The sequence below is a fragment of the Equus caballus genome, chromosome 9 (assembly GCF_041296265.1).
Source record: "Equus caballus isolate H_3958 breed thoroughbred chromosome 9, TB-T2T, whole genome shotgun sequence".
NCBI lineage: Eukaryota > Metazoa > Chordata > Mammalia > Perissodactyla > Equidae > Equus > Equus caballus.
In genome coordinates this window covers 29,141,512-29,169,156 of record NC_091692.1, presented here as the reverse complement: position 1 = coordinate 29,169,156, position 27,645 = coordinate 29,141,512, and the positions used below count along the sequence as shown (strand labels likewise).

The 27,645-nt window shown below is 40.1% G+C and overlaps 1 long non-coding RNA gene across 2 annotated transcripts in view; it reads left to right on the top strand.

Annotated features, from left to right (window-relative positions):
• Positions 1 to 20,917, top strand: part of LOC102147348 (uncharacterized) — a 117,741-nt gene extending 96,824 nt beyond the window's left edge. The window contains exons 5-9 of one of the 2 annotated variants that reach the window (XR_011421580.1): positions 4,516 to 4,650; positions 5,803 to 5,874; positions 14,773 to 14,839; positions 14,931 to 15,034; positions 19,934 to 20,917. This is a non-coding gene — a long non-coding RNA (uncharacterized lncRNA). Of the gene's footprint in view, positions 1 to 4,515; positions 4,651 to 5,802; positions 5,896 to 14,772; positions 14,840 to 14,930; positions 15,035 to 19,933 lie in introns of both variants that reach the window. The other variant, XR_002810315.2, reaches the window with a different exon arrangement.
• Positions 20,918 to 27,645: the final 6,728 nt, after the last annotated feature.

Sequence of the window (27,645 nt, the reverse complement as noted above, 5' to 3'; positions counted from 1 at the left end):
ACCCAAGACAATCATGCAGTTATTTGAGAAAAGCTTGGTATTTTTCCACCCAGACTTGAGTAGTGATGGGAGTCACCATATAGAAATTTTCACTGGCTTTAAGTATTAGGGTGTTCAATGGAATGATATGCTCCTGAACGTATGTGTGGGTGCTTGATGAATCTCCAGACCTAGCGTGTGAAGACGCTGGGCGTTCTGAAGACCGAATCACAGCATCACATGTCAGTGAAGGAGCACGCTTGTTCCAGAGAACCTTGATTGGGTAAAATTGGAAATAAAAAATCTATATAAGCAGTAACATTTCTAAAATGTATTCTGACATTCCCGGTAGCTAAGTCTTCCTCGGTCAATCTCTTGGCAAATATTTTAGGGAGTTGGTGTTACTTTGAGAGTATTTAGCCTCTCAAAGTGTCAGTTTTCTTCCCTGTAAAATGACTAATGGTGGGCTTTCTTCGTGGAGTTTTGGAAGGATTCAGAGACACCGTGCTTAGCATAGTTCCTAACACCTAGTAGTCTCCCCCAAAGTGACAGCTGTTTTTGTGATTCCCGTGTGTTCATCACTTCTTTCTAAAAAATTATGGTGGCTGTAGTTAGAAGCCATGGCTTTCAAGCTGTCTTTGAAAAATTACACTTCACCTAGTGGTAGAAGATTAGCACATTAAACATTCAAAAAATATTTGTTGAATGAACTAATGCCTTTATAATTTTTCCTCTTTTGCATATTTTATCTCCCAACTACACAATAAGGCAGAAGCCTTGTTTTCCATTTCCTTGAGGTAAAATATATCTTTCATGTAAGATTTTTATTGTGTTGAAGTTTCTTTTAAGATGGATTATATGTGATCCCTGCTATCTATTAACATATTTTCCTTGCTTACCAAGCCCCTCACAAATCGTATGCCAGATGAGGTAGACCACATGTCCCAAGATGGCTGCAGCAATGTCTCCCATCCCATAGGCTCTTGTGCAATGTAACCTCATCATCCCCATCAAGAGATGAAAGCTCGGGGCCGGCCCGGTGGTGCAGCGGTTAAGTTCACACTTTCTGCTTCTCAGCGGCCTGGGGTTTGCCAATTTGGATCCTGGGTGCGGACATGGCACCACTTGGCACACCAAGCTGTGGTAGGCATCCCACATATAAAGTAGAGGAAGACGGGCACGATGTTAGCTCTGGGCCAGGCTTCCTCAGCAAGAAGAGGAGGACTGGCAGTAATTAGCTCAGGGCTAATCTTCCTCAAAAAAAAAAAAAAAGAGAGATGACGTCTCTTCCTCATCACCTTGAATGTGGGCTGGCCCTGTGCCTGCATTGACCAATGCTATGTAGCGGTGGAAGTCGGGTCCTGGGACTTCAAGCCCAAACATGAAGAAGCACTGACACTTTCTGTCTTTCTGTTCTTGGAAGTCCTGATGGTAGTCCAGCAGGTAAGCAGTCTGGCTGTTGGAGAGACCCTGTAGAGAGGGCATGTGGAGAGGGAGACCTCCTGAAGCTGCATATAAAGAGAAGTTCAGCTGTTACCATGTCCCTGCTGAGCCCAGACCCTAGCTAACCTGCTAGGCAAATGTGTCCACAGGACGTGGCCACAGGCAAGTCCTGCAGAAGAACCACTCAGCCCAGCCCAGGTTGCAGAATCACGAGCAAGTAAATGATTATTATTTTAAGCTACTAAGTTTGGGAGTGTTTCGTTACGTGTAACAGATAATCAAAACACCAGATAAACTAATGTTGAATTTGGGTTGAATTATTTTCAAATGTTTAGTGAGAAGGGTGTGTGATAATTTTTTTTTGATTCATGCAACTTTAGTTTATAAGTAAGATCTTGTGAAAATTGCATACATGACAAATATTGTGTTTTTCTAGATATACCAATTAGAGCTCTCTTTTTTGTGTTTTTATTAACCATTTCTTTTTGCTGGTGATTTTACATTAGAATACAAAGTATTTTCAAAGTGTTGGTCCCAATTGATCTTAATGAATATTGGCCTTTTTGAGAATTTTTTATTTGATCTTCTGTTTAAATTATTTAGGATACACAGTACTTTTACGTGCCCTCAAAGTAGGAGATGAAATTGCTTTGTAATTTTACACAAAAGTTGGGAGTGAATTTGACCTATTAAATTAGTAAATATTGCATTCCTAATTCTGACAAAAACATTGATGTTAAAAAGAAAAATAAAGGTTATGAAAAGCATATGAAAGTGTTTTGAGCTCCCAAGAAGCAAAATATATATAAATGCAAATAAAATAGAAATATTGTTATTTTCCTCTATTTTATTTTTGTAATTGTGGCAAAATATAGATACATACAATTGGCTATCTTAGCCATTTTTAAGTGTGCAGCTTAGTGGCATTAAGTACATTTACATTGTTGTGTAACTGTTGCACCATCCATCTCTGGAATTTTTCGTCATTTCACACAGCAACTCTGTCCCCTTAAACACTGACTCTCCATTGCCTCTGCCCCAGCCCCTGGCGAGCCACCATTCTGCTTGCTGCCTCCATGCATTCGACTACTCTAGGAACCTCATATCAGTGGAATCATGTGGTATTTGTCCTTTTGTAACTGGCTTATTTCACTGAGCATAAAGTTCCTCAAGGTTCATCTGTGTTGTAGCCTGTGTCAGAATTTCCTTCTTTTTAAAGGCTGAAAAATATTCCATTGTACTTATATACCACATTTTGTTTATCCCTTTGTTCATTGATGACCCTGTGTCGCTTCTACCTTTTAGCTATTGTGACTAATGCTGCTATGAACATGGGTGTACAAATATCTCTGAGTCCCTGCTTTCAATCCTGTGTTCCTCTTTTAAAAATAATTTTTTCAAGTATAGCTGGCAAATAAAATTGCATACATTTCTTGTTTTCGTCTTTTAAGAAAAAGCATTTATAGTTGGTTTCCTCTTTCCATAGAACTCTAGTTGGATTTGTTTTTTGGTACCAACACATAGTTTATTTTATAGCACTTTGTAAAGGTAAGCTATAAGTCATCAGGGCTTAAATTCAAGTATTCTTTTAAAAAATTCTTTTTAATCTCTAAGTTGCTGTGTGATGCTAGGCTGGTTGCTTTACTTCTCGGTGATTCAGTTTCCTCATGTGTAGAGGTGGATAACAATACTTGGGTGTGGTTGGTGGTGAGGAATGAGGTGATGTGTGTCAAGGGCCTGGCATATGATAATGGTGCTCAGTCAGGCTTAAGTACCCTTTAATTCCTGCCCCCTGCCAATGCTGCCAGCTTTATTGAGGTATAATTGACGAATAGAATTGTGTGTATTTAAGGTGTACAACTTGATGTTTTCATATATGTATGCATTGTGAAATAATCACCACAATCAAGCTAATTAACATATCCGTCACTTCACATAGTTATCTTGTGTGTGTGTGTGTGTGTGGTAAGAACACTTAAGATCTACCTTCTTAGCAAATTTCAAGGGTACAATACTGTACTGTTAACTATAGTCACATTGTTGTATGTTAGATCTCCAGAATTTATTCATCTTGCATAACTGAAACTTTGTCCCCCTTGACCAACATCTCCCCATTTCCCCCACCCCTTAGCCCCTGGCAGCCTCCATTCTACTCTCTGCTTCTATGAGTTTGACTATCTTTGATTCCCCATATAAGTGAGATCATGCAATATTTGTCTTTCTATGTCTGGCTTATTTCACTTAACATAATGTGCTCCAGGTTCATCCGTGTTGTAACAAATGGCAGGATTTCCTTTTTTTTTTCAAGGCTGAATGATGTTCCATTGTATGTTGTTGCCTATGAGATGTATATACATATATACATATATATATATATGATACCTATCACATTTTCTTTATCCATTCATCTTTCGATGGATATTTAGGTTGTTTCCATGTCTTGGCTATTGTGAATAATGCTGCAATGAACGTGGGAGTACAACTGTCCCTTTGAGATATTGATTTCATTTCCTTTGGCTTATACCCAGAAGTGGGATTGCTGGATCATATAGTAGTTCTATTTTTAATTTTTTGAAAAACTTTCATACTGTTTTCCACAATGGCTTGATCTTTCTGTTTCTGTAAGCAATGACATTGGGATTTTGATAGGGATTGCACTGAATTTATAGATCACTTAGGGTAGTATGGACATGTTAACAATATTAATTTTTCCAATCCGTCAACACAGTATCTTTCCATTTTTCAGTATCATCTTTAATTTCCTTCATCAGTGTTTTACAATTTTCAGTGTACAAATCTTTCACCTGTTTGGTTGAGTTTATTCCTAATTATTTTATTCTTTTTGTTGCTATAGTGAATGGAATTGTATTCTTAATTTCCTTTTCAGATAGTTCATTGTGTACAGAAATGCAACTGATTTTTGTATGCTGCAACTTTACTGAATTTGCTTATTAGTTCTAACAGTTATTTTGTTGCATCTTTATAATTTTATGCACAGATGGTCATGTCGTCTGAAAACAGAGATAATTTTACTTCTTCCTGTTCACTCTGAATTCATTTTCTTTCTTTTTCATGTCTAATTGCTCTGACTAGGATTTCCAGTACTTTGTTGAATAGAAGTGTTGACAGTGGGCATTCCTGCTTTGTACCAGATCTTAGAGGAAAAATTACCCCATTGATTATGATGTTAGCTGTGGATTTTTCATATGTGGCCTTTATTGTGTTGAGGTAAGTTTCTTCTATACCTATTTTGTTGAGAATTTGTATTAAGAATGTATGTGGAATTTTTTTTCCTCCCCAAAGCCCCAGTGCATGCTTATGTATCCTAGTTGTAAGTCGTTCTAGTTCTAAGTGAGCCACCACCACAGCATGACAACTGACAGACAGGTGGTGTGGTTCCATGACTGGGAAGTGAACCCAGGCTGCCGGAGTGGTGAGTGCTGAACTTTAACCACTAGGCCTTCAGGGCTGGCTCTGGATGTTGAATTTTGTCGAATGCTTTTTCTGTGTCTATTGACATGATCATGTGGTTTTTTTCTTTCATTCTGTTAATGTGGTGTATCACATTGATTGATTTGCATATGGTGCATCGTCCTTGCACCTCAGGGAAAATCTCTCTTGGCCATGGTACATGACCCTTTTAATGTGCTGTTAAATTTGGTTTGCTAGTATTTTATTGCGGATTTTTGCATCTATGTTCACCAGGGATTTTGGCCTGATAGTTTTCTTTTCTTGTGGTATCTTTGTCTAGGTTTGGTGTCAGGGTACTGCTGGCTTCGTATAATGAGTTTGAACTCTCATTGGTTTTTGATCTTAATAGATAAGCCCATTCTTCTATAATTTTCGCTTGCTAAGTCTAGAAATGCCATTTAACTTAATTTAATTTAGAGCTTACAAGAGAAATTTTCTTTAAATGTGTTAATTAGTTTTCCTTTAGTTTATTAACAATCTATTTACTTCCTTTTACTTCTTGCTAAAATCATGATCCTTCTCTCGGTTTTAGTTTCCTTCTCTTCTGTTAAATGTTGATTGTGAAATTGAGAATCTTCATACAGAGGTAAATAATAGATAATAGGGAAAGAATAGTCTGTGGTGATGGCAGTGAAGTAAACTATACTCCAGACCATCACTTTAGCAAAGTCTCCTTTTCATTTTGGAGAATGGAGGGTAATGTCACTCTCCAGGGGAGGCAATGACAGTGGCAGTGGGACAGGTAGCTCCCCCGGGATGGGAGGGGAGCTGGGTGGCACAGAACATCAGCAAATGCTACAGCCAGCAGTGAGGGCTCAGCTCGGATGGTGTCATTGTGTTTGCCCAGATGGGATCATCAGTTCTGGAACCTTCTCTTTTTAAGTTCAAAACCCTGGCTCTTGCTTCTAGCACCTCATCCTGAGTGTCCTCTACAAGTGGTACAACCACCCAGACATCATAACCTATTTGACTACAAAAAAGGTAAACTTGCCAGGTTCTAAGGTAAGTTTTATGATCATGCCCTTTATTTAGAATTCTTAGCAAACAATTTGTCCACAGGGAGGAAAAAAAGTAAGACATTAAAAACTCACATTTATGTTAAAGCTACTGCTCCCTAAATAAGATGCAGTTAGTTTCACATTCATAAATGATTGTAAGGTTAAGATCTTTTAGCATCTCATTAAAAATTCATAATGGCTATAATTAATGGATAAAAAGTGCAGCATTTACCGTATGTAGATTAGTATTTAATAGGTTATTGCGACTTGTTTCTAGATCAAGAGGCACCCTGGCTATTTTGCTGTCTCAGAAATCTCTTCACTCTTCCTACTGGAAGAGATAGACATGTGAAGAATATATAATTTCTAGACTGTAGGTCACATTTTCCTGATTCTTTGCATATCTAGTCATTTTTCATTGTATGCTGAGTTTTGAGGATGATGTGTTCAGGGTTGTTAGATTAAGCCATCTTCTTTTAAAAGGTATCGAGTTTTATTCCAGCAAGTAGTTAAATATTAGCAGGTCCTCTTGATCCTCCCAGGTGGGTCTATTTCTGTTTTGTCCTTAGTCCTAGGGTCTGGCCCTTATTCTAGGGCATATTCTTTACTCAGAAGGCAGGGTCTTCCTGGGGTCTGAGTTGAATATTTGCAGGGCTCAACAAAGTCTGTGTGTGCTGACTGTGTAGGAATCTCCCAGCCCTGGGTGACCTGGGGACCTCTGTGGGGCTCTCAGCTTGCAGCAGCTCTTCCCTGAGGGCCTCTTAGAATGTGCTGTGCACTAGTACAGTCCAGCCTTCAGCCCACGGCCGTGGGGGACACCCACTCAGACTTCTACCATCCCCTTCTCCTAATACCCATTCCCACAAATTCCAGCTATTTCAGCTGCCCTGAACCCCAATATCTGCTTCCACGAGTCACAGAGATCGGAGCTCTCTGCTCGGGTTCCACCTTGCTGTGCACAGTCTGGAGTGTGTCCCTGGGCTGAAAGCCAGGGAGAATTGGGGCTCATTTCAAGTATTTCCCTGTTCTCTAGGATTACCACCCTCTGCTTCCTGTTGTCCAATGCTTGAAAACATTTGCTTTATCTACTGAGTTCTTTTTATAATTGTCTACAATGGGAGGCTAGGCCTGCTACAATTTTCCCTGTCAGGGTTGGATGCTGAAGTCTGAATTTTGGGAGAAATAGCAAAGTTTTTAGAATAGGACCACTCAAGTTTAATTCAATTCCCTGGTGTATATTATTTTTACAACATTTTGTATATATGAGCCTTGAGAATTTTATGCTAAGTGAAATAAGCCATTCACAAAAGACAAACACTGCACGATTCCACATATATGAGGTACCTAGAATAGTCAAATTCATGGAGATGGAAAGTAAAATGGTGGTTGCCAGGAGCTGATGAGAGGGAAATTGGGAGTTATTGTTAATGTGTACCGAGGTCCAGTTTGAGATGATGAAAAAGTTCTAGAGATGACGGTTGCAAAACAATGTTGATGTAATTAATGCCACTGAACTGCACGCTTATAAATGGCTACAATGGTAAATTTTATGTTATGTGTATTCTACCACAATTAAAAGAAGAATTACAGAGCAGAGAATTGTGGGAGGGGGCTTAGAGCTCAGAGATACTGATCAATAACAAACATAGGTGCTAATAACTATAATTATTGCGTAAGCCTACTGCCATTGAGGATGGAATCGCCTGCTGCACCTGTAGTAAAGCTGACTTGCTATATTTTCCAGTTCTTGAGTCCTTTGCATCTGAGACATTGTATTAAGCTATGGAGCATTAGAGAATCAGGACGCATCCTCGTGTGCTAGGTAGGATTCCCAAGTCCTAAAGAAGGAAGAACAAAGTCCTTGCATGTCACCATGTGAAAATGTGCCAGGCCCTAGACATGTTCTACAGAAGTGGCACTCCTTTCTAGGAGATTTATAATGGCAAACTCCATCTCTTACACACTTAGCCCACAAATGGTTGTACAGGTTTAATTTGGGGTCGTGTCTGATCCTTACTTGCTTGGTACTGAAGATGTTTATCTTGGGGTTAACTGAGACAGTGCCTGAGTGGGATGAGGAAAGGACTCTGGAATCAGGCAGACTTTGGTCCAGCTCCAGGATGTCTTCTCTCTTTTTAGTTTCTGGTTATTTTTATTGTCTATTTTCATATATTACCTGGTGGTGGGCATAGGATAGATTACAAAACCTCTTTGAGGTCTCAGTGTCCTCACTTGTAAAATAGTATAAAAATTATACCTCATAGGTGTGCTATGAAGATTAGATAATATTTATGTGAAAGTGGTTTGTAAACTTCAGAGGTGTTAATAAAATATTATCATTCTGGTACCCATCTATTCATGACTATTGTTGAGTACTTCCATCTATCACTCTCTCTATCCATCTCCCTTTCTGCCTGTTTGTATATTTTACATACAGACATATACATATATATAAGAGAGATATAAGCTCACAACTAAGTCAGTGTATTTATTTCTTTGTTCAATGAGAACAGAAGAGAGTATGTTTATTCCTCAAGGGCCACATGAAACTCCTCGGCTTTGCACTGATTGTGTTATCCCAGAACAAAGTCCTGTGGCCAGAGGAATGCCATGTATTGACCTTAGGCCTCAGTTACCTGAATCTTACATTGTCGCAAGAGTGGATAATCAAGGTCCACTTTTTGGTCAATCAAGGTTCACTTTGAAGTCAATGCAACCCAGACTCCATTAAGGTGTCACTGTGGAGGAGCCAAGGGATGGATGTTATCAAGAGAGCTGCGGTGTCCATAGTGGGTTTTCACTGAAAGAACATCTCTGTAGATTTACATTTAATTTATTGATTCCATTTCTCATTCTATAAAGAATGTTTTTTTTACTTTTTTGGGGGGAACGGGGGAAGATTAGCCCTGAGCTAACATCTGTGCCCATCTTCCTCTACTTTATATGTGGGATCCCTGCCACAGCATGGCTTAACAAATGATGCCATGTCCGCACCCAGGATCCGAACCAGCAAACCCTTGGCCACCGAAGGGAAACGTGCGCACTTGACCCCTGTGCCACCGAGTCAGCCCCTCTGTAAAGAATTTGAGCCATCTTACAAGGGGAATTTTGACGTTTTTCTTGATCTTTCTTTGGACATTGATTTCATGAATATGCATTGGTTATAGGCTGAGCTGTATAGGTTTAATATGAATCCAGAGTTTAACCTTGCATCTTAATACTACTGTAAGACTCACAATTGATAGAAATGGACTCCTAATAGATCGGAAATGTCCCATGGAGTATGAGTGAAACACAAGAATCTAACAGAGAATAAATACTATGAAAAGAAAAAAATACACAACTAGGGTTATGCAAATATGTTCATCAACAAATGTTTGCTGAACTCTTGCCATACTCCAGGGACTCAGAGGGAAGCAGTGAACGCGAAAGCAGAGCAGTAAACACTCCCTGTCCTCTGACGCTTCCCTTCTAGAGTGTGTGGGGAGAACCCACTCTCTAGCAGAGCAGATGGCTTCCAGCGCAATGTAGAAAAAGCAAGCAGGAAGGGGGTAGGACAGCGTGTGTGAGAGTGATGTAATTTTAAAGGAAGCAGGTGGGAAGAACTCAGAGAGCCACATTCTAGCCACGACTCAGGGAAGTGAGGGCATATCTGAGTGCAGAGTCCCCAGGGCCCCTGGTGCATTTGAAGAACCACAGGAAGGCCGGTGAGACTACAGTCATAGGAGGTGAGGTCAGAAATGAGGCCCCAAAGTGGGTGTGGGGCAACTTCTGGAGCCACTGGAAGGATTTTGTCTTTCACCTGAGTGAGACGGGAGCTGTTAGGGAGAAGTTGGAGGTTGCTGTACGGAGAAGAGACCAAGGGGGCAGGGGTGGGGGCAGGAGGGCAGCTAGGATGACAGTGGGCTGAACCAGGGTAGGGAGTGGAAATGGGAGAAGCGCTCAGATTCTGGATATATTCTCAAGGTAGAACCAACAGGATTTCTTCCTTGAATCAGAGGTGGGGATTAAAATAAAGAGAGGAATCAGAGGCGACCACAAGATTCATGGCCTGTTAACTAGAAGAATGGAGCTGCTGTTTCCAGAGAATAGGAACACTGAGGGAGGGGCTGGTTTTGGACATGTGATGTTAATGAGTGCACTAAACATCTCTGTGGAGTGTAGGTGGGCATTTGAGTTTAGAAGTTTGCATCTGGATGGTCTTCAAAGCCTGGGATAGGATGCATTGGTGGAGGGAATGAGGGTAGTTGCAGAAAAGATGAGGCCTAAGGTCTGAGAGCCTCTTTTTTCTGACTCGACAGGTTGTAGCTAGAGGAGAGGAAGGGCCTGGCCTGGGCAATCTAGCTTCAGGGCCCTGTGCACATTGATGAACCTCTCTGAATCTCTGTCTCCATTTATCAGATGGGCAACACCCACTTGCCAGAGCTGTCATGATTACTGAGGTAGTTAATCACTGGACACTGCTCACATTAGTGCCCACTTCCCATCTTTCCTCTCCTAGCACGAGAGGTACAACAGGGCCCACAGAACCATTCCAAAGCCATCTGACTGAAAGCAACTTCTATAAGAAGCCTTGGAAAAAAGACAGGGAAATGTTTTGCACCTGGCTTTGCTGTCCCCTTCCTGAGCCTTGCATTTGCCACTCTCAGGAGGCTGGTCACCTTTCAGGGACCCTTTCCCTGAGCTGACTGCTTTTACCTCCTCCTTTCCCCCTTTCAAAATTTAGCTGGGTTTCTGTTCCAGTTTTGCAAACACCACTCTTACCTAGGTGCCAATATAAACTGGCCAAAGGGTTAAAGTGTTAATAGTGCTAGTTGGTAATTGGTTAACCTTCTCAATCCATCTGCAGTGGCAGCCACAGGACACCCCGTCCCCCTCAAAAGTAGTCGCTGCTGTTTTCCGTCAGGGGGTGGGGGGAGGTGAGAAATTAGGAAGCTGAGATTTGTGAGAGAATCTAGAAACAGAGCAAAGATCATCCATGTGTGTGAAGTGGTTTTCACGCACGACTGAGAAAATCATGCTGTTTTTGAAATCAAGATATTGGCACTGAACAAGCACAAATGTAGACTAAATATCTGATTGTCTCATCCTGAGTAACAGCCGAGTGGCCCTAACAATAGGTCTCACGCAGTGAGAGGGACTGTGCTGGTCTCGATCTTGCTTTGTTACAGTTGGGAATATTGTGAGACGCAGTCAATTAGTGCAAGAAAAATAACTGGAAGGTAAAGTGCTTTCTGATAGTACTTAAAACATTCTTCCAAAATGCACAGGTTTAATGAAAAGAGGAAAAATTTAGTGAAGATAACACCATCGTTGAAAAACAGAGCCTGTTTCTAGAGAAGCAGCAATATTTGCCTTTTTTGAAGAAGCAAAATGTAACAGTGAACTTTGAGAATTCCAATTCTTGAACTCAGGAGTCAGGAGTTGAGTAAATTCCATTATTTTTGTAGATTGAACAAATTAACTCAGAAGTCTGTTCTTGGCAAAGTTTACACATTCTGAAATAGATTTCTGCAGCTCAAATTCTTGAATTTCCTGAATTACTTTTCTATAAAAGTCTTCTTTGTTTATTATTATTATTATCATCATTAAAGCAAAAAAAAAAAAAAGAAGAATGCCCATGATTCCCAAAATTACTGAAAACACAGATGGACAAAAACAAAATCATAAAGGACTGATGACCCCTCCCCTTCAGTAAGGAGATCGACTAAGGAACAGAGACAATTTCAGTTATCATGTTGGTATTTGTCCTTTGAGAAATTTTTTCTGACGACATTTTCCTCTACAAAATGAGATGATACCATAAATATCATGCGGGAGCCTGCTGTTCTCAGTGGACAATGCACCTTGAGCATGTGTCCAGGTCTGCAATGTGTTGTTGCCAATGCAATGCAGTATTAGGTGCTGTATGGCTCCTGAGCCAAGCCTTAGGTGCTTCTGGATGGGTTGTCAACATTAGCAAAAGGGAAAAGCACAGGCTTCCAGTTATAAGGTAAATAAGTACCAGGTATGTAATGTACAACATGATGACTATAGTTAATACTGCTGTATGGTATACAGGAAAGTTGTTAAGAGAGTAAATCTTGAGTTCTCATCACAAGGAGAATTGTTTTTTCTTTTCTTCTTTCTTTTTAAAAGTTTTCTCTCTATGAGCTGATGAATGTTAGCTGAATCTATTGTGGTAATCATTTCACAATATATGTAGATCAAACCATCATTCTGTACACCTGAAATTTATACAGTGATGTAGGTCAATTAAACCAGAAAAAAAAAGATTGACCGAATCCCCACCATAACAAAGGCTATAGTTTAGGGAAGGATGAAGAAAGAGGACGCTGTACGAACGGGCCTATGATAGAACCATAGCTTTTTGGGACGAGGAGTATTTAAGCTGAGGCTTGAAAGGGAAGTCAGAATTAACCAGACAAAGAGCAAAGGAACGATGTTCTAGGCAGAGGGATCACACTGGCACGAAGGCTCTGTGAGGAAAAAAGCATTCGGGGTCCAGGAAACCAAGTGGGGGTCAGTCCCAGCATGGCCAGCGCATTGACTTGGGAAGGTAGATGACTGCAGTGTCAAGTCAAGATCAGATGCTAGTCAAACATGATTGGGTTCAGATTTTATCCTAAGCACATCGAGAAGACACAAAAGGATTCGACCAGGAGAATGACAATGATATTTGGGTTTTAGAAAGACTCAAGTGTGGAGAGGGGCTTGGCAGGGTGCCAGAGTATGACAATGACACCAGGGATGAAGCCTCTATAGAGTATGGAAGGTGGAAACAGAGAGAGAGAAGATTGATTCAGGAAATATTTAGGGGCCGGCCCGGTGGGGCAGCGGTTAAGTTCGCACGTTCCACTTTGGCTGCCCAGCGTTTGCCGGTTCGGGTCCCCGGTGAGGACATGGCACCACTTGGCAAGCCATGCTGTGGTAGGCATCCCACATATAAAGTAGAGGAAGATGGGTATGGATGTTAGCTCAGGGCCAGTCTTCCTCAGCAAAAAGAGGAAGATTGGCAGATGTTAGCTCAGGGCTAGTCTTCCTTCCCGCCCCCACCCCACCAAAAAAAATTTAGGAAGTAGATAGCCAGGCTGTTATTGGGCTTACATCACAGCTCAGCTTCCCACTCCTGCCTCCACCTTTCCCTCCCCACAAGAGCCCCATAAGGCACCAGGAGGGGAAAGAGACTGAGGAGCTATGTGTGGTTTCCAGGTTTCTGGTGGCATTATTCACTGTGGTTGAGAATTCAAACAGGAGGACTGGGGTTGAGGGAGGGAAGCAGATGATGAACTTAGTGTGGAGCATGTGAACTTGGGCTGCTTGTAGCCTGTTCCTGTGGAGACACCCAGTAGATGAGTCAACTAAGCCCTTGGTTTGAGGTTGAGTCTGATTTGAAGCTCCGTGGACAAGGATGTATTTCTTCCTCTCTTTTCCTGGCATCTCTAGGCTCATGCTATTCTGAAATACTTCCAGTGTCTTAAGTGTACTTTGCTCTCTTTTACTTCTGAGTCCTTATACATGCTATTATCTCTGCCTGCAACATTCTTTTCCCCTTATGTTCTTTCCCTACTTAATTTCTACTCATCCCGATGACATGGCTTCTTCCAGGAAGTCATGTCAGATGCACCTGGATCTGTTTTAGAGGCCTGAGCCACGTACTCCCAGAGTACCCCATATTCTGCTACTTGTCATATGATATTATAATAGCTGATTTTCTTCTTTGTATCCTCCCCAAAGTGTATAAACTTCATGAGAAAAGAGACTTTGTCTGAGTTGTTGAAAGCTTTATCCCCAGCACCTCCTATTGTTCTGACACAGAGGAAGTGTCAATAAGTAATTGCTGAGTGAACCAATGGTGACTGAGAGAAAGACAGAAAAGAGCAGAGGAATGCCCAGATTTAATGTAAAGTCGGAGGTGGAAGAGTAAACAAAGATGCTAGAGAGGTCTGGCCAGGAGGTGAGGGTAATTTATTTAATAAATTAACCAGAACTTATTAAACTATTAGTGTTGGGTGTTTAGGTTTTCCCAACATTTTATTAACAATTTGCTACCACAAACAATGCTATTATAAATGCCCTTCTACGTATAGATTTTGTGCACATTTTTAATTATGTCCTTAGGATAAATTGATGAAAGTGGAATTTCTGTGTCAAAAATTTTATGTTATTAGATTTTCGATATCTATTAGTGACAATTTATCAACCAGAAACACTGTTTTGTTTTTCTGCTTATCTCCCAGCCCTGAATTAACATTTTTAATATGAAGCTATTATTTATTTAATTAAAAAAATTGTAGTAAAATAATACATAACATAAAGTTAACCATTTTAAGTGTGCAAGTCAGAGGCATTAAGCACATTCATAATGTTCAATGACCACTACCACCGTCCATTTCCAGAACTTTTTTCCATCATCCCAGACTTTCTGTCTGGGATGTCTGTACCTAATAAGCAATAACTCCCCATTCCCTCCTTCTCATTTATTTTGGAGAATTTCTTTCATGTTTTAGGAAGGAATTTGGGGTTTAATTGCATTTTCATCCAGCAACAGTAATGTTAATTGACTTTTAAGAACTTGTGATTCTGCATTAGACCAACCACTGGGAACGGGGGTGAGCAGTTATATCTTTATGCCAAGGAATGGAGCTTTGAGAAATGGAGCTTTTGAGAAAATAGTTCAGGCCCACAATGCCATAGTATAAATAGGCTTTGGGGATTTTTAGACCCAGAATAGCACCCTTTTGCAACTCTCAAAAGCTCCTCAATCTGAAGAATTTTTCATCTAATAATTTAAAATAAGCAAAGACTAACACATTTAGGATTTTGGCAGCTTATCATAAAATAGAAATAAGGTATAGAGGTGTTCTCTTTGTTTTTGCAGGTGAAGTTCTTAATCCTAAGTACTGATGATGTGTAGCTTACTAGGTGGTAGCAATTTTAAGAAGAAGGTAAAAAAAAAATTTAGTTTTTGATTTAAAATGATTTCCCAAAGAAGAGAGATTTATGTTGAAGATTGTGTTAACGTTTATATCTCCACAGCACCTTCCGGGGTGATTCATAAAAAGTCAGAATAACCCCAGGATAAGACACTAGAGATGGAGAGGAGCATACATTTGAGACTTGAGAGGGATCCTGAGGTTAAGGTATGTCTGGAGACCCGCTGAAAACAATGGCAATTTGCAGCTCTGCTAATCATTGGCTCTTGCCTATCTTTTACTGCTAGAATTACTAAGCAAAAAGGTATTGTATTGAAACTCTGGGCATAACAGGAGGGAGAATTTATGGGAGATTAACTTTCTTTCATCTTCTTACCTTTCAAATAGGGGAACAAATCTAACAAACTGAATTAAAGGGAGGTGCCTTCTTAAAGGCTTTGAAGTTTTTCTTTGCAAACAGAGTTGAATTATTTGAACCCTTTCCCTTCAAAGTAAAAGCTTTATAAGCAACTGATTCCCTCTATGCATTCCTTACTCTGTGAATTAACAGAGGGTATACAGTAAAGAGAGAATCTGATAGGGAGTGGGGGCAAGCCCGCCCCTTTAGAATATTAATAAATGCTGATGAGCTCATGTAAATGATGGAACAATATTTTTTAATGATTAAAAAGTTTTTCTCTGCACTCTGGAAGCATTAAAACCTTAGGAGGGGGATAAGGTTAACAGGGAGGAAATTCCAAATAATACGACTCTAAGATGTCTGCATCTCGGTGTTTAAATTTAGCCAAACACTGTCCAATGGTGGGGCTTTGTATTTTTCAGACTCTGAAGAAAGAAGCCACAAAATCAGGTATAAAATGTTTCTAAATTAGCCAAAATTGGTGTCTTATGTAAGTCATGAGTTTTGATGGCCACCTCACCTTCAGAATACTTTTTCCATTAAGAGCGCACCCTGCAGCGGGCTTAGAGAAACCTTGTTCCACTGCCAGCTCAGCCACTCAGCTTTCTCACTGCACAACCTTCCTGGGACTCAGTTTTCTCATTTGTGAAATGGGGACAGAAAAGGGGTTAATTCAGGAAGCTACTTCTGGAGAAGTGGTGTGGGATTATAGGAGATGTTCATTTTATGAGTTTTTTAATACTTTGCATCCAATTTTGTTTTACTAAGAAGAAAAGGAGGATATTTGGAAAAATGAAGCCATGTGTGGAAGCAGTCTAGCTCACTTTTGTAGGATGACATTGGAAGTGCTTGCATCTGGGAAATTGCTGACCTGAGTCTGGGACTCTGGGCAATGGACGAAACCTCTCTAGGCTAATGGGAAATGAGGGATGTCAAGCCCAGACCTCTTTACAGACTCCAGTGTTCTAATCTCAAAAAGTAAGCAGTTGCTTCACTTGGAGTCGGGCTCTGGAGAGCAGGAAAGGATGGGGAAGGATGTTTCTGTTGGCTGGAATCAGAAAGGGGAACCAGGCATACCTGATGCAGTGAGCATTTCCACCTTGGCTGCCTGCAGCCCGGTCTCCATGTGCACTCCATTGATTGGATGTCATGTGCACACATTCTTATGCAGTCTGGGTAAACCAAGGCAGTGATCACTCTTGCCAACTTGACCACCTCACTGCTAGTCCCTTCAGTGGGAAGGCTTTCCTTGTTCAGATTTTCTTCTCATCTTTACTGTCCCTCCTCTCACTGTATGTCTATGGGGGCATGTAAAATTTTAGGGCTCATAACTTTTTTTTTCTGTGTCTACCATTTTTTTAAATAAACTTTTATATTTTGGAATAATTTTAGATTTACAGAAAAGTTGCAAAGATAGTACAAAATGTTCACGTATATCTCTCACCCAGTTTTCTCCTTTGTTACTATCCATCCCTCTCTCTATTTGTTTATTTATCCTTTCCACTTAGTTTTATAGGTACTTAGTATTTCCACCCCAGACACATCGCCAGCTACATAAATCTCGCCTCAAGATGTTCAGACGCATCAAGCAATCTATAAATTTAATATTCCTGAGGAGTCCCTCTGGATGCTACTCCAATCTCAACAGTCTGCCCTTCATGCCTGAGGATTCTCCTCCCTTCTTTTCTGTGCTAGATCTTTGGTTCCAAAAACCCTTATTTCTCTCTTCCTCGGTTTACTCATTCATATGCTTTAAGACAGATTTCTGAGAAAAAACACACGGCAAATAAAGATTTGCATGTCTAAAAATGTCTTTATTCTACCCGCATACTTGATTGATATGTTGGCTGTATAGAGAATTTTCCTTCCAATTCCAGCACTTCTGTGGAGACGTCTGAGGCCATTCTGATCACAATTCTTTGTATGGCATCTGTTTGTCTTTGTTTTGTTTATTTTTTCTTTCTGGAAGTGTACAGGATCTTCATCCTCAGTCTTTTCTCCCATATATATTCTTTTTTTGGGGGGCAGGGGTTATCAAAAGTATATCTATTTCTTTCACAGTGGTCAATATTCATTCCTCTTAAAGCTTGAAATAGATTTTTTCTTCTACTTTTTCAACAAATCTAAGAAGGTATTACTTTGCTTGTGCACAGTGAGTAATGAACACATGGAATTCATCATGAGTTGTGAAAAATACACATATCAATAGCAACAAAGAAAATTTTGCTAAAGTTAGGGAATTTCAGGGTTAAACTAATGGGGATTAAATCTTGTAGATGTCACGATACAGATGTCAGAAACAGTTGCTTAATACAAATGTCAGTATTTTGCTTAATAGATTTTAATCTTATTATAAATATAAAACATATTTATTGGATAAAATACAGAAAGTTATAAAGAAACTATAGTTGTTTATAATTGCAAAACCTGTCATAATCACAGTTGACATACCGGATCACTTTCTTTCAGTCTGCTTCCATCCGTGCAATCAAAGCCTCTTTGAAAACACCCAGATTGAATATTGTCCCTTCATATTGGCTCTGTTACTAGACAATTAGGTTCTTTCTAAATTGTCACTATTAGAAATAACTGCATGTAGCACCCCTTCATATCAGTATTATATTTTAAATAGCTTTTGAAAAAAACTTGACAACATTCTTATTATGGGACCAGATTTATCCTAAATATTGCTCTTGAAAGTGTGGTCTGTGGAGCAAAAGCTCCAGCATCCCCCAGAAGTGGTTGGAAATACATAATCTACCAGACAGACCTACTGAATTAGAATTTGCATTGATATATCCCTTTTTTTTTTTTTTTTTGAGGAAGATTAGCCCTGCGCTAACATCTGCCAATCCTCCTCTTTTTGCTGAGGAAGACTGGCCCTGAGGTAACATTTGTGCGCCATCTTCCTATACTTTATATGTGGGACACCTACCACAGCGTGGCTTGACAAGCGGTGCCAAGTCTGCACCCGGGATCCAAACCAGCAAACCCCGGGCCCCTAAGCGGAACGTGCGAACTTAACCGCTGCGCCACCAGGCCAGCCTCAATATATCCCTTTTTTAATGCTATCTGTTTATGTTTCGTGGTTGCAATATCTTCTCTTAGTTAATATTAATTTAGGGGGCCAATTTCTTCCCGTTGCATAGTCTCTAGTTTCTTCCAAGTTACTTTCTCCTGTTTATTTTGGTCTCTCTCTCTCTGTCATTCTTTCATGATAGACCATTTCCTCAGACATTTAGTAATCCTGGTCATATGCTTATACAGGGGGAGACGAACAAGTGGGTTGGAAAAACACTGGGTTGGAAGCTCTAATGCATGAAGTATTTGCTGCCTGGTGATGGGTCTGGGCTGACAAGTTTCGCAATCTCTAATATAAATTGTTTAGGTGTTTCCTCCTGAGCATGTCCTATTCTCTGGAGACGACTATTCCCATCTCCTGTCTGGAAAGGGAAGCCTGCCTGCCAGCTCTTTGAAAGCTGAGTGGGGGAGGAGCAACAAGGCCTCAGCAGCCAGTTCCCTTGTTTCAGTGTTGTAAACCCACCTTTGTGCATGGTATCACCCCATCCAGAGACTAGATTTTTTGCTCTCTTCAGACAATAACCCTCCAGTTTTTGCTCTGGCTGGGGAGGCAACTGGCGATCGGGTAGTTGCTTATGTAGACTTTCAATCAATCCTCTTTATTTTGGTCACCTTTGTACTCCTACTTTCAGAGGTCTTGAATGTGGCACTTCTGGAGGCTTTGAAGGCTTTGATTTTCAACTCTCCTCTTAGGATTAAGTTGTCTTGGATCTGCTGATTCATTTGTGACTTACCTGTCTGCTTTCTAGTATCCAAAATTATTGATATGTCTGTCTTCTCCCTTCTTGTGGATTTCTGCCTTAATAAAATCTTGTTTCTGTCATGTTAGTGGTATTTCAGTAGAGCCAAAAGTAGATGCATTTCCTCCACCTGCTCTCTCTGCCATTGACAGTATTCGTTTTTATTGTTGTTATTATTGTTATTACTATTTTCTCCTCTTGATGCCTTTTCCTTTCATTACTTGCCTATCTTGTGACAAAGCAGTTAGGAGAGAATTTGCCCAATATTTTAGATAGAGTGTCTTTGAATTAGAGATTTCAAAACATTCATCTGACAAAAATTATTCTGATTTCTTCATTTTAATGACACAAAGACCAAGGAAAAGAAAGATTAAGTGACTTAGAGCAGAGCTGAGAAGATAGCTGGTCAAATGTCTCACGCTATTTAATGACTTTCCATTCCAACAGCAAATTTACTGCACACTTACTTTCCGAAGGAATGATGGTTGCTGTCAATAGGGTCGAAAGCCTTTATAACAAAATAACTCCACTGCAGAAATGTTCGTAGGCATTCGTTGGCCTAGTGGAATAACACAGCACAAATCCTGGAGAGGCAAAAGTCTGCTGTGGTTTGTTGACTTGTATTTTCAGCACTACCGTACTTCTGAGAGTGGTGGTGAAGAAGTAGTAAAAATAATACTTAAAACATATTGTAAAAATGAGATGACTTTATAGTATTACGTCTTACAGTATGATTTTAATCTGATTAATGTTTCTCTAGAATACAAACTGAAACCTGTAAATAGTTTTGTGCTCTTTAACACTTGCAACTGCTTTTTACTTTTTGGTATTTAAAAAAAGTCATTCCTTTTATATAAAGCTTATGGTTTCCTTTATTTCCTCCAGAAGCTTGGAAACTTTTTGAGAACTAAAAGAAGATAGATAAGCACCAGAAGAAGCTACCCCGCAAATTTAGTGGGATGTGTCTCGGTGGCATTCCATCAGCATCACATATGGAAACTGCAGTCCCTGCCTCTGCGTTTATTCACGTGCTGGGTCAGTCAAGCTGCTAAAATGAAAGCAAATAAGAAAAATAGGAAATAACATGAATCAGGAAACAAAGAAAAGTAGGTAACATTTTTCAAGTGCCTGTATGTGCCAGGCTTTTTCATGTACCCCAGTGTAGGCTCTGGAGTCACCAGGTTGAAATGGAGTCTTTGCCCTTTAGTTTTTTTTGTGGGAACAAAAAACCTTAAAAGGCCTATAATTGAGAACTTAATATAGTCAATGTCCTAGGCCAGGAGTTTACTATGAAGAGTAATATTAATATAGTAGATAGCAACTGTCTTCAAGGAAAACAAATCTGTAATTTGCGCTTACTATGGCCATATACTTTGTTAGGAGCTTGCTGCAAAGAAATACACATAGACAGTCGATCCTCATTATTCACAGATTCACTATTGTGAATTTGCATACTTTCTAGAATTTATTTGTGACTTCAAGATCAATACTTGCTGCACTTGCCCAGTCGTTCGCAGGCATGCACAGAGCAGGGAAAAATCTGAGTTGCCCGACTGGCGTGTTTCCAGCTGAGGTGGAACAAGACAATGCTCTGCCTTCTTGTTTAAGCTCTCACATTGTAAGCAAGTGTCCTTTTCTCTGTCTGTTTAGTGACACATCTTTTGCATTTTTGTTAGTGATTCCACTGTTTAAAATGGCCCCCAGTGTAGGGCTGCAGTGCTGTCTAGCAGAAGTTCTTGAGTGCAAGAAGGCTGTGATGATGTGCCTTAAGGAGAAAATGTGTGTATTAGAGAAGCTTTGTCCAGGCATGTGTTATTGTGCTGTTGTCTGTGAGTTCAAGTTAGTGTATAAACAATATGTATTGAATAAGGGATCTTTAAACTGAAGCACACATAAAACAAGTTCCGTGTTGATCAGTTGGTAAAAATGTTGTGACCAGAAACTCGCAAGATCCTAATCTTGTAAATACCCCAGGAGCAGTTACGGTGTTCGTTAATTCAGTGTTCACTGTGACTTCATGGAACACAACTACTTCAAATAATGAGAATTGACTCGTGTGTATGTGTGTGTACACACACACGTATACATAATACACAAATGAAACTATCTGCAAGGAAAACAAATCTAATTGGGAAGGTAAAATATAAGAATAAATCAAGGCAACACAAAGGGAAGCATTTGAGTGCCAACTTAGAGAGACTAGCTAAAACAAATTGACAGCTGAATGGAGAATGAGTTAATCTAGTGGACTAATTCTTGGTAGCCAAGTAGAATGCTTTCCTGCCAACAACATGGAGCAATGACACCCACTGCTTGGCTGCTTTCTCCTTATTTTTCAGTACAAAGCTGTATTCAAAATAAGGATAAACATGTTCATGCTAATTTTATATGACTCTTCCTGGTAGAATAACTGCTCTCATTTGCGGCACGTAGCAGAGCGTGTTGCTTTGATCTTTTTCTGCCATCTAGGCAGCACAACTAGAACTGCTACTTAATGTCTTTTGCGCTGGTTTATGTTCCCTGAAAGTGACGGATCGTTCTGTTTGTAATCTACATCTAATCTGTATTTCTGCCAAGTTGCAATTCTTGTTTTTCCTATTTAGCAGTGGACCAAAGCATTCGAGTGAAGAGTTTCAAATCGAAGTTTGTAATTATCAGATGAAAAGGTTAACTTAAAATGGCTGCTCAGAGGAGAGAGATTTGGATCAGTTTGACTTTTTCGATCATTTAACACGATCTCAAATGCTTGAAGCAACTTCAGAAACTCTGGCTGAATTTCAGCCAAGGGCTGGTTTCCCCCACCTCCTTCTTCACTTCTCATGCCTGAGACCCAGAGAAGAGAAAGTCCGTAGCCTAGATATAATGACTCACTGAGTCCATTAATTCACGGTTTCTAGGACTTGATCAGTGACCACAGGCTTTGGTCATGGAAGAAACTCCAAATTGCTTATTCTGTTTCCTTTCTTCTTCCTCTTCCACATCTGGGGCTCCTAGGTCATTTCTCCAGAAGCACATCTTAGCTCCCTTTGGTTGGCTCTCTCTCCTCCTTTTTACTCTCTCCCCTGTCTCTCCCCTCAGTAGCTTACTTAATCCAGCATCTTTATATTGGAACAATTAGTTCCAAGTTTCCTTCAGGTTTTCTCTATGCCCCCAGTTTCTCTACTCAGACTCCTCAGCTCTTTCCAATCAGTTTCCAAAGTCATTTTTCTAGGTGATAATCCATCTCTCATCTAGGATCACCTGGTCTTAGTTTTATCCGAGCTTTTATCCTGCCAGCCCCACAGGTAGTACAGGAGAATTTAGAATAGCTTATCTAAGTTTGGTTATTGTTAAATGCCCTTGGCCTCAGTAGGCACAACTGAGAAGAGGAAGTCCATCAACCATGGGAAAATGAGCAGGTGGCCTTGACAAGAGCAACCTACACGGTTATACATTTTCTTGGTGGTCGGCTGCCATTTTGTGAGTTCGGTGTTATAACAGTAGATGGATTCAGTTACACTAGAAAGCACTGAAATCTATAAAAATAGTCTAAAGGAGAAAAAAAGAGGGATCCTTAAAAGTATAGGATTGAAAGCACTAATTCCAACTATCACATCTTACAAATGAATTAAGTCATTTACAACTATCACACTAGAACTAGGACCGTAAGTCGAGTCCACAGACTTCTAGTTTCCAACTAATTAGTCAACTATTGGCAAACGTTTATTTAGGTTTCATTATTAAATTTCATCCTCTTCTTTAATTAATCAGTATAGTGAATTAGTTTAATTACCTTTTTGTAATTATTTTCAGTGTTCTTGCAAATAGATGTTTTTAACAGCTTTGTTGAGGTATAATTAACTCACAATAAATTGTACAGATTTAAAGTGTACAATTAGATAAATTTTGACGTAAGTGTACATTCACGAAACCATCACGACAAAGCAAGAAAATGAACATATCCATGACCATCATGTGCTTCCTGGAGCCGTTTTATAATCCCTCTCTCCCATCCCTTTTTGATCTTTCCCTGTTCTCTATATTTGGCAACCACTGATTTGTTTTTGTCACCGTAGATTAGTTTGCATTTCCTAGAATTTTATCTAACGTACAGTAGGTACTTGTTTCTGTGTCTTTTTCTTCACACAGCATAATGTTTTTGAGATTCATTCATGCTGTTGCCTGAACCAGTAGTTTGTTCCCCTTCATTGCTGAGTAGTATTCCACGGTCTGGGTATACCACAGTTTTTCTCTTCACCTATTAATGGACATTTGGGTTGCTCCCTTTTGGGGCCATAGACACAGTTTCTAAACTTTGGCACTACTGACATTTTGAGCTGGATAATTCTTTGTGTGGAGGACTGTCGGTCGTGTGCATCGCAAGATGTGTAGCAGAATTTCTGGTCTCTACCCACTAGATGCCAATAGCACCAGTCCCCCTCGGTTGTGACAACCAAAATATCTCAAGACATCGCCAAATACCCAGTAGGAAGCAAAATCACCTCGAGCTGAGAACCACTAGGCAGCAAATGATGTTGTTATGAACATTCAAGTACAAGACTTTGTATTGAACACATGCTTTCCTTTCTCTTGGAGCAAAATGGCTAGGTCATTTAGGTATATGTTCACCTTTAAAAAAAACCTGCCAAATGTTTTTCCAAAGTGGTTGGATGTTCCCACCAGCAGTGTATGAGAGTTTGAGCTCCTCAACATCCTTGTCACCACCTGGTATGATCAGTCTTTTAAATTTTACACATTCTAATAGGAGTGAAGTGGCATCTTGTTGTGGTTTTCATTAGCGTTTCCCCAATGACTGACAACATTGAACACTTTCATGTGCTTGTCTTCTTTGGTGGAGTCTCTCGGGGATCATTGTCCTTCATTGCCTAGTGGCCAATGTCTTGAAAACCATTGTTTCATATATTTTGTCGTTTTTTAGTTGTTTCTTGTTGGGGGGTAGATTGGTCCCTGTTACTTCATCTTGGCTAGAAGCAGGATCTCAACATCCGGCCATACATGCTTTTCTAGCACTTTCTCACAATCACATAACCCCTGCTGTCGTCATCCTCTCTTTTTCTTCAATTTCAAATCCTTAGACCTTTGATTCTCTTGCTTTTGGCTTTGAAAGTTAGTGTCCTTAATGAGGAGTTTATAGCATGTGTTTTCTTTTCTTATCTTTCTGCTTATGCCTTTGCTACTGCATCTTTAAAAATTACCAAAAAAAAAAAAAAGAATAAAAGTTAAGAAAATGGTAAGGCAAGCCACGGATTGGGAGAAAATATTTGCAACACATACAACTTTTTACAACTTATGCAATTTAATAATGGTCAAAATATTTGAAAAACACTTCACTAAAGGAGATATACAAATTGGCCACTGAGCACATAAAAAGATGCTCCTCATCCCTAGTCATCAGAGAAATGAAAATTAGAACTACAGTGATGGTCCCACACTTTCTCGAGAATGGCTGTTATTAAAAGGACTGGCAATACCACACGTGGGGTAAGATGTAGAGGAAGTGGAACTCACACATTTCTGGTAGGAATGCACAATTGTGTAGCCAATTTGGAAAACGTAATGTATGATTTAACTTATAGGAAATCCTAGAAATGGCAAAAAACAGTAATGACAGAAGGCAGAGCAGTTTGTGTTGGTAGTTACACAACTGTACACAATTGCCCAAATTTATCAAACTTTACACAAAAAAGGGGGGGAATTTTATTGTATGTAAATTATACATCAAGAAAGCTTGGAGGAAAAGTAAACGGATGATACTTACATTGGAAAGATAAATGAGGAATAACTATTTTTTAGTAAATGGTGGAGCAGTGCAGCTTCTGACCTGCCATCTAATTCAATGTTTAGGCTTCTTTGCAACTTGTTGTTTTGCTTTTTCCACGACTGTTTTGAAGAAAATAATACAGAATCTTTGAAGTACCTTCAATTTTTCAATGAAAACTTCAATATAAATACTACATAAGTCATTATGAACATGCTATAAATCCAAGCCAAATTGCAAATATCTGATTAGCAATTTAGGTGGGACATGCAGACAGGCTCTTGACTCCATGTATTTTCTTCCTTTGTTTAGAAAAAGTGTGCTGTGGACTGTGATATATTTGTGTGGGTAAAGTACTGAAAACATACCGAAATAAAGAACACTACAAAAACTATGTACTTCCCTCACTGAGGAATATTAAAATCAAAGCCTGATTTGACAGCTTAACTGCTGTTGGCCCAACAGTAAGTGGTGGTATGTTCAGTAGTGATCTTGTTTCCCTTGGGTCTTTGAAACCTGACATCCACTTTGATTTTTTGAGCCAAAATGACCATGAATAGAAATATTGTCAGAATTTGCTTTAAAGACATAGGCAGTCAGACCATGGAAGCATACAGAGGAGGAAGGGCCCCAAATTGTAAATCTCACTGGGCAGAAGCTGTTTTAAACATAATTTCTGGAAAATCCCTTGCATTTCTAATCCACAGTGTGGTGCTTTAAGCAGGGCTTATCGATCTGACATCCAAGGATGGTGTCCCCGTGGAGACAGAGGGCTTGTGCCTGTGTCCCAATGTCAGGACAGGCTCTGCCTTCCTCTCTGGCTGTCTCCTCTCATGCTTCGTTGCCTGCAGGGCCTCCTGCCTTCTGATCTGAGTTTAGAACACATTTCTCTTTCTCTCTCCTTCTCTTTTTTCAGTAGACTTATCAATTTCCTCCAAAATCAGATATTTCTTATTTACATATTGTCATAAGTGATAATAAAATCTTGGTTAAAGCCATTTTTTTGAAAAAAGTATGGCATACTTGTGCCCTGAAGTAATTGCTGATTATAGATACAAGGAGCCCCTGGGAGATGGGTTCTTGGGAGCATGGGGCTTGGAAGTCAGATTGGGTCTGAATACTAGCTGTGTTGTGGCTTCTGTTCTTACTAGGTACATGACTTTAAGCCAGTGCAGTAACCTTTCTGGGCCTCAGTAAAAAACCAAAAATGGAACAAGAACACATTGTAAGGGAGTGGAGGCGGGGAGCAGGCGCTCCTTTAAACACAGTGATTGGGGTGGACTTTCTGCCTCTCCAAGGAGGTCAAAGTCTGACTCAAAGAATTGTGCCCTTATGTTGGTTTTCATTTACGTTTCCCTGATTACTAATGATATGGGTATCTTTTCATTTGTATGCTTGGCTAGTATTTGAATTTGTCCTTTTGTGAAGTTCCTGTTCGAATCTCTTGTCCATTTTTGTATCATCTTCCCTTATTTTTTATTGATTCATTAGGAGTGTTTTACTCTCTTAATGGTATGTTTTGATGAACAAAATTGAAATTATGTGGTCAGATTTCTCAATCTTTTCTGCATGAAGCTGTGCTTATTGTTGAGGTTTTTTCTCTGACTTGGTTTCCTTTAATCCCAGCGTTGGATGCACCTGCTCTGTCCAGTAGGCAGTACACGCTCAAGATGGTAGATCGTGGGCTTCCAGCAATGACCCTGGGCCACAGAGCGTATACCCATCATTCTTCTTCATCGTCCCAGAGACAATGCCAAATGGCGCATTCTTCTTTTCTGAGCTGTTGTGTGGTGTGTCCCATGCTGTCTCTGGCCTCAGTGGACGCTGCTCTTCTGGGAACACACTTCCTTTCTCTTCTGATGCTTTTCTTCCACCTCCTTTGGTAAATGCCCACCTCCTCTGGAATCTCTCTTGTTCCCCATCTCCAATTTGAGCTTGGATTAGGACCCCTTCATTGGTCTTCCTGTTGTGCCCATTCTATACCATGATCACTGCCCTCTCCACAAGGCATACAAAGTATTAGTGTTTTAAAAAAAGGAGTAAGTGCATTAGCACTCTGTACTGTGTATGCTATGAGAGGATCAGGGCAGCTGACTAATCCTCCGAAGCCCAATTCCCAGTACAATGCTTAGCACACGATGCACACCCAATAAAGCTTGGTGATCCAAAAATTAACTCTGAAAGCATTGTCAATGTCATCAGCCTGATGGTTCTGTTTGCAGACTTCATTGTTACGGTGAAAACTTTCTCTTACTACCATTAACTCATTCTAGGATTTCTTTCCCAGCAGAGAGGGGCTGGTAGTGGGTTGGGGGTGGATGGGAAAAACAGGAGACACTTGGAAATGTGCTAGGATAACCAGAAGGCCTCAAAGCCAGCTGTGGATACTGGATAAAGGCCATAATCAATCTCTGCCCCATGTCCCAGAAGAAATAGTTACTTCACATTTTGAGGAGACTTGCAAAGCCTGGCAAAGGCTAAGAGTGAGCTCCTTGTGTGGCTTGGATGAATTTGAAGCAGCCACCATGTGTATTTTGTGCTATTCATGCTGTTTATCTTTTAAAAATAGGGCAATGGTTACACAGCTGAAGCCCTGAGCCTGCCCAGCTCCCTGCAGGACTCTGCCCGCTCCCAAGCTTGACAGCACTTCCTTCCTGACCTCGAGTGGCTTCCTGCTCTGGCCTTATCGCACACAAAACTTGACACTGCACTGGAATGCACTTAAGGTCCATACATGGAAATTTCTTGCTTTCTACATTTACAAACAACTCTCATCTACAAAATGCTTTATTTATTTCCAGACTTACACTTTCTTGACTCTGGTAAGGTAGGATTATTA